Below are 8,117 nucleotides of genomic sequence, written 5' to 3' on the forward strand. Positions count from 1 at the left end.
CACCTAGCTGCCCCTAAATGTTAATTTTTAAAAATATTTTTAGTATTACTGGTTTTGTTGGCAATACAAATAAACTAAAGAATGAAATATTGATGTTCTTTATATATTTCATAGTACCATTTTTGGACAACTCATACACTCTCAAAACTGAAATAATAATCACTTTGTATTAAAAATACAAAATGCATAAAAATTATAATTGAATAAAATGAAATCCAGGGAAACTTACATTTCAACTATTGACACAAATGGAGCCATATTTGCACATTAAAGATTGAACTACACTTTGCTATTTTCATTGTTATTTATGACAGTTTAAACACACATAAACACTGAATGTCAAAATTAAAATATTCTGGTCTATACACAGACTACCCAGGTTCTAATATAATATTATTTAACAGAAGATATGGGCCTATATGATATGATGAAATAGCTTGCATAGTTACTTTGAAAGAATAATTAATCTTCCCCTTCTTTAGATGGGAGAATTTTTTAATTTAAGTTTGGTACAATTCATTATAATCCTATCACTAACGATTACAATAATTTTTAAAACTTGAAGAAATGGTGCCTTCTGTTGTAAATAATTAAGAATTTAAAGAAATCACCTAGAATTTTTAGGCAGCCAATGCAGGACATATTAAAAATTCTAAGGAGCAAAGACAGGTCATCAAAAGCAATTAACTGCTCAGAATGGAGAGAATATGCTACTAATATCAAAATTTAAAGATGAATATTTTCAAACTTCAACATAATATATGACATCCCATCTCTATTCTCTTTCCCCCATGCCTAGAATTCCCTTCCTCTTCACCTTTAGCTTCTGAACTCTTAATAACATTCAAGCCTTAGCTCTAGAACCTTCTCCTTCAAAAGGTCTTTCCTGATTCCCCCATTGTTTGCCCTGCTCCAAATCACTGTGTATGATACACCTTTTATGTATCCTGTATTTACTTATCAGTGAACACATTGTGTAAATCTGATTAAACTCCAAGAGGATTGTCTCATTTTTGTACTAGTATCTCCATACAAGGTATCTAGTATTATACTTGACATGTAGCAGACACGTAAAACTTGGTTACTGATTAGGCCCTGACATTACAAAGTTAAGGACTCAGTCCCCATCCTCTTGAAGTTTGTAAGTTATGCCATGAATACAAATAATTAAAATGCAAGGTGAGCTATGACTAGTGTTGAGATAAGATACAAAGAGCTCAAGAAAAATGTGGATGGAAAAGAATGGAAAGTCAGGAGGATCAGGGAAGATGTGGCACTGCAGCTGAGTTGAAAGAAGGGTTTTGACGAGCTGAGGATGAAGAAGGAATGAATTCCAGGCTTGAGGGACAGACTCCACCAATGCAGACTAAACAGAGACAGAAGACAGCAGATAGAATTTGAGGAATAGATGCTAGTCCTGTCTGGATGGAATATAATTAAATAAAAATATTTATTTATAAAATAAAAATATTTATAAATTATATTATAGTTAATATAATTAAATAATTATATAATTTTAACTATAATTATATTGATAAAATTCATAATTGTGAATATTTATAAAAATGCAATGATAGTAATATGTAATTTCAAAGAAATGACATTAAATAACTCAACCAAAAAAAAACATAGAAAAGAAGTAAAAGTTACAAGAGGTAAAATGGCATAGCCTATCAAGAGCTGGCCTTAGAGCCAGTAAGACCTGGGTTTCAGGTCTTCCCTCTGACATGTAGAGATTCTGTGACCCTGAGCAAGTTATTTTATCCCTCTACTCTTCATTTCTTTGCCCATAAAATAAGGATAATAATAGCACCTACCTCCCAGGGTTGTTGTGAGAATTAGCTAAAATAACATATGAGAAGCTCTTTGCATTCTTCCCACTGGTGCAGATTGTGACCCATCCATGGTTCTTCCTGTATGATCTTATTCCATGTCCATAAATGGTTTCTCAAGAGTGTATTTGTTATACAGGGGGCCTTCCTCTATGCCTTTCAATATTTCATGAATGCAAATGCTTTGCAAACTTTAAAGTGCTATGTAGGGGGATTTCTGGTGCAGCACCAAAATGGTGGAGTAGAGGAAACAGCCAGGCTCTCAATATTCCTCTCTAAACAACTATAACATAACACTTCAAACAAAATTCTCATGCTACAGAGTCAACAAAATATATAGTTCCAGGCCAAGACAACTTAAGAGTCTAGAAAGAGAGGTCTAGGGTTAGGGCTGGCCCAGAGACCAGGTAACAGCAACACCAGCAATGGATCTTACAGGTAGAGATAGTACTAGCAGCGGTTTCAGGAGCTCTCAAATCAGACATGATAAAGTAATTGGACAACAGGGAAGAAGGAAACTACAAGGGACCCCTGTGCCAGCACTGAGTGAGGATAGGACACTTTTTAACAACTCCATAGCCCATACTGCACTTCCAGGTCACAGTTCCAGGACAGAAAGGAGTATACCCTATGCTCCTCAGGACAAGAGGTCCTGAGGAGCAATGTTTTCTTCTGGGCATAAGGAAGCAGTGACTGTACCTCTCCCCAAATCATACTATCTTAGATGCACCAAAAATTTCCAAACCCCCAGAACTAGCTCTGAAAACAGCAGTCTGAAACTAGGAACAATATCCCCTTGCCCATATCCCAGGAATGGAGCCCAATTTTAGCATAAAATTCAAAGTCAAGAAATAGACTGGAAAAATGAGTAAGCAATAGAAAACACTGTGGTGATAGGAAAGATAAAGCCCCAAACTCAGAAGAAGACAATGATGTCAAAATACCTACAAGCAAAACCTCAAAGAAAAATATGAATTGGACAGAAGCCCAACAAGAATTCCTAGAAGAGCTAAACATGAATTTCAAAATCAAGTAAGAGTGGTAAAGAAAAGCGTTGCATAAAGAAATAAGAGCAACACAAGATAATGAACAAAAGACAATTGGCACCTTGGTAAAAGAGGCACAAAAAGTATTGAAGAAAATAGCACCAAAAAACAGAATAAGACAAATGGAAAAAGAAGTACAAAAGCTCACTAAAGAAAGCATTATTTAAAAATTAGAATTGGACAAGTGGAAGCTAATGATTCCATGAGACCTCAAGAAACAATAAAACAAAGTCAAACTATGGGAAAAAAAAAACACAAGAAAATAGGAAATATCTCATCACAAAAACAATTGACCTGGAAAATAGATCAAGGAGAAATCATTTAAGGAATTGTGCTACTTGAAATCCATAATTAAAGACAGAGTCTAGACATAGTTCAAGAAATTATCAAGAAAACTGCCCTGATATCCTAAAAATTGAGTGTAAAATAAAGATTGAAAAAATTGACCAATCATCTCCTAAAATAGATTTCAAAATGAAAAATCTCAGGAATAGAATATCCAAAGTGCAAAGCTCCCCAATCAAAGAGGAAATAGTTCAAGCATCTGGAAAGAAATAATTCAAATACCATGGAACCACAGTCAGGATCACATAAGATTCAGCAGCTATCACATTAAAGAACCCAAGGGCTTAGAATATGATATTCTGGAAGGAAAAGGAACTAGGACAACAATCAAGAATAACCTACCCAGAAAAAATGAACATAATCTTTCAAGGGAAAAAATGGCTATCTAATGAAATAGAGACTTTGAAACATCCTGATTTTTTTTTAAGGCCAGAGAAGAAGAGAAATTTTGACTTTCAAATGTAAGACTCAAGAAGCATAAAGAAGTAAACATGAAAGATAAATCATAATGGACTCCAAAAGGTTGATATATCTATATGGAAAGATTATCTATATGGAAAACATTATCATTATTAGAGCAGTTAGAAAGAGTTTACATATACAGAAGGCAGGGGTGTGAGTCAATTATATCAAGATGATCTCAAAAAAATAATGAAGGGATAAAAGAGAAAGAGGCACTGAAAGAAGAGGGAAAGGAAGAGGTAAAATGGGGAAAATTTTCTCATTAAAAAAGGTGCACAAGGAAGAATTTTTATAGTGGAGTAGAAAATATGAGGGTGGGTAATGCTTGAACTTCACTGTCATTAGAATTAGTTCAGAAAGAGAACTGATAAATAGAAGTATGTATAGAATAATTTTACGTATATATACCTATTTGTGTCTAATGGTGACCATCACTAGGGTAGCGGGAGGGAAGGAAAAAAAAGAAATTTACAAGGATAATTCTGATGTAGATTTGAAAGGAATTGTATATTAGATTTGCAGTTTCATGTACAATCATCTTTTTTATTGTACTATGTCATAAAAATGCATGTTTTATTCCACAAATTAAATTTTTTAATTGCTTCAAAAAGGAAAGAATATAACATTCAGTTGGGTATAGAAATCTCTTACCCAGTAGGGAAATAAGAGGGGAAGGGGATAAGACATATGGAGGAAGATAAGCAGAAAGAGGTCAGATTACGGGAGGCAATAATTAGAAGCAAAGCAGACTTTTGAAAAGGGACAGGATAAAAAGACACAGAGAAGGATAAACAGAAGAAAGTAAGATGAAGCAAAATACACGGTAACATAGCTGTGAATGGAATAAGCTCACCCATAAAACAGAAGTAGAAAGAATGGATTAGAAAACAGAATCAAAAAATATGTTGCTTACAAGAGAAACACTTCAAATAGAAAGACACATACAAAGTTAAAATAAGGGGTTGGAGCAGAAGCTTTAATGCTTTAGCCAAAGGGAAAAAAGGCAAGGGTAACAATCATGATCTCAGACAAACCAAAAGCAAAAATAAACCTAATTAAAAGAGATGACTATAAAATATTTTGCTAAAATGTATCATAGACAATGAAGTAGTATAAAAAAAATTTGCAGCAAGTTTCTCTGATAAAGGCCTAATTTCTCAAGTATATAGGGAATTGAGTCAAATTTATAAAAAAAATAAGAGCTATTCCCCAGTAGGTAAATGGTCAAAATATATGAATAAAAAGTTTTTGGAAGAAGAAATCAAAGCTATCAGTAGTCCCAAGAAAAAAATGCTCTAAGTCACTATTAATTAGAGAAATGCAAATTAAAATAACTCTGAGGTATCACCTAACATCTATCAGAATGTCTAACATGGCAGTAAAGGAAAATGAGAAATGCTGGAGGGGTTGTGGAAAAATAGGTACACTAATGCACTGTTGGTAGAGTTGTGAAGTGGTCCAACCATTCTGGAGAACAATTTGAACTATGCCTAAAGAGCTATAAAACTTGCATACTCTTTGAGCCAGCACTACCACTGCTAGACCTGTATCACAAAGAGATCAAACAAATAAGAAAAGGATCTATGTGTACAAAAAATATTTGTAGCAACTCTTTTTGTGTTAGAAAATAATTGGAAATTGAGGGGATACTCATCAATTGGCAGATGGTTGAACAAGTTATTATATATGATTATGACAGCATACTTCTATGCTATAAGAAATGATAAGCAGGATAGTTTCAGAAAAACCCAGGAAGACTTATATGATGAACTTATACAAAGTGAAGTAAGTAAAACCGGAAAAACATCATATATAGTAAGAGCAATATTGTAAAGATGATCAACTGTGAAAGACCACTACTCTGATCAAGAAAATGATCTAAGACAGTTCCAAAGGACCTATGATGTAAAATGCTATCCACCTCCACAGAGAGAACGGAGGTATTCAGAGTGCAGATTGGGGCATACATTTTTACTTTATTTATTTTTATTATTTTATTTTGTTTGTCTTCTTTGCAACATGACTTTTCATGATGTCACATGTATAATTGAAATCAGATTGCTTGCCTTCCCAAGGAAGGGGAAGGAGCAGGAGGGATGAAAAGAATTTGTAACTCAAAAAGTTTAAAAAATGATTGTTTAAAAAAAATTGTACATGTAGTTGGGAAATAGTTAATGAAATGAAAACTTTTTTTTAAAAAATGAATGCTATAAATAAAAATAAAGTGTTAGTAAAAGCTAGTTGTTGTTGTTGCTATCATTTTTGTAATTGTTAATTATTATTGTCCCCATTGCATATTAGGGCAGTTTAGCAGCACAGTGAATAGAGAGCCCGGAGTTCAAAACTGACCTCAGACACTTACTAACTTTGTGACCCTGGGCAAGTCACTTAACCCTGTTTGTCTCATTTTCTTCATCTGTAAAACGAGCATGAGAAGGAAATGGCAAACCATTCTAATTTCTCTGCCCAAAAAAAGCACCCAAACGGGTCGCAAAGAATCAGACATGTCTGAAATGACTGAACAACAACAAAACCACTTTATACTTGATCCTATCCTATAGCATTGGGGGATGGGAGATATAAAAGACAGTGTAAGCAGTAGCAGGACACTGACAGGCCACTTTTGAACCCATCTATCTTGTTCAGCTGTTGATCAAAAGATCCCCTGAGTGGTTTTGGCCAGGTCATTTTTTTTACAAAGAGCAATGCAAATCTCACAAAACTTCACCTCTGTTGTATCCAGGGACAAGACTTCAACCCTCTTGTTCTGGCACTACACCTGTACCACGCCCGTTAGAAGGGGTATAAATCCAATCTAGCTTTGCACTAGGATCTCAGAGCAGCACAAGAGCTTCTCTCCCTGTCCTCCAACCCTTACTTGTAGCTCAGGAGGCTGAAAGGGAGGGGGTTGGGGGGAAGGGGATTTAAAACCAACCACTGATGGAGCTGGGAGTGAGGATTCAACTGAGGAGTTGGACTTTTCTCATACATGGGCTCAGCAACCACATTCCTCAGCTCCAAATCGGCAGCTTTATCTACTATGTTGTGTTCCATTATACACCCTTTGCACAGAACTGCCCTTCCTGCTTCCTCACCACACCTTCAACCTTCGAGCTGCCTTTGTACCACATAATCCCTAAGATTCATTGACTTAATTTAGGTATTCAGACATTTTTCCCACTTACTACCAAATATATCCCACGCAAATAGGGTAACATTTGCTTGGCTGTGCAAGTCATTCATAATTATTTTGTTTTATTCTGCAGATTTAATTTTTATCTTACATTTTTGTGTCTATGATGACTGGGATCCTCTAAAGTGCGGGGCCAAAAGCCCAGGGCCTACAAAGGTACTGGGGAAAGGTGAGCACAACAAAAAATGCTGCAATTATAATAGTCTCTTTGAGAACTAAGGAACCTTTTCTTCCCCAATGCATTAGGAAATCTGCTATGTCATTTACTTAAATGAAGGGTGTTCCTCAAAGTTTTTATCCATGAGAGTGCGAAACTGGGCAGTAAGATGGTCATAGTCTTCCATTCCTTAGTTTAAATTCAAAGAGCAAGGACTAAGATTAATATCACTGAGTATGTTGGCAGTCTGGGTTTGAAGGACCTATCTGAAATGAGACATTTTAGAAAACATTTCCAAAATGATTTAAAAAAAATTTTTAATATCAAATTTTCCTGCTTCTGTTCTTTGAAAGTTGGCAGCTCCTGTGTATAATGCATTTGGATATTGAATACATGTTAAATCAGCAAAATTATCTTATAAAGACTATGCATTATGAGTGGTTCAGCAAGCACATTAGCTAATTCCCATAATACCCAAGAGGAGAAACATCAACTAGATCTGCTGATATATATTCTATGTTCAAATTTACTAAGTATTAGCATTCAATTGCTTGCTTTTTTTTTAGTAGCCAAGTTTCTAAGTTTTCCCATTATTCATTAGTAAATTTAAGCTTCTAATCTGCATTTCTCATGATAAATGTGACATTTCAAAAAGAGTTCAGAATCTCAGCCATTTTAGAATTGCCATGTATGTTATGCCTGTCTTTGGCGATTAGGGAATTTGTGTTTTTCTTTCCATTTTTATCTTTTTCCTTGACATATGGATTAACATGCCATTTTCATTATCTCCTGTGAAATAAACCCAATTTGTTTTTTGTCTGTTGTCTTGTCCCTATCAATCTTAACTGAGGTAGCTTATTCCTGTTTCATTCCTTCTCATCTTTTCAGAACTAGGTATCAATTTTTTTCCTCTAGGTACTGGCTTTAAATTCATAGCATCTTAGAGCAGCAGTTACCTTTAGAAATAACCTGGTCCTTCTCACTTGTTTTATAGATGAGGAAAAAAATGCCCTTGACTACAGAAATGACTCACCCAATATCATTCAACTAGGAATAAGTTCATTAAGAATCTTTCAGAAGAA

Source organism: Petaurus breviceps, unplaced genomic scaffold (assembly GCF_028583685.1).
Source record: "Petaurus breviceps papuanus isolate PSGF00001 unplaced genomic scaffold, PetGlider_PUasm1.0 138, whole genome shotgun sequence".
NCBI lineage: Eukaryota > Metazoa > Chordata > Mammalia > Diprotodontia > Petauridae > Petaurus > Petaurus breviceps.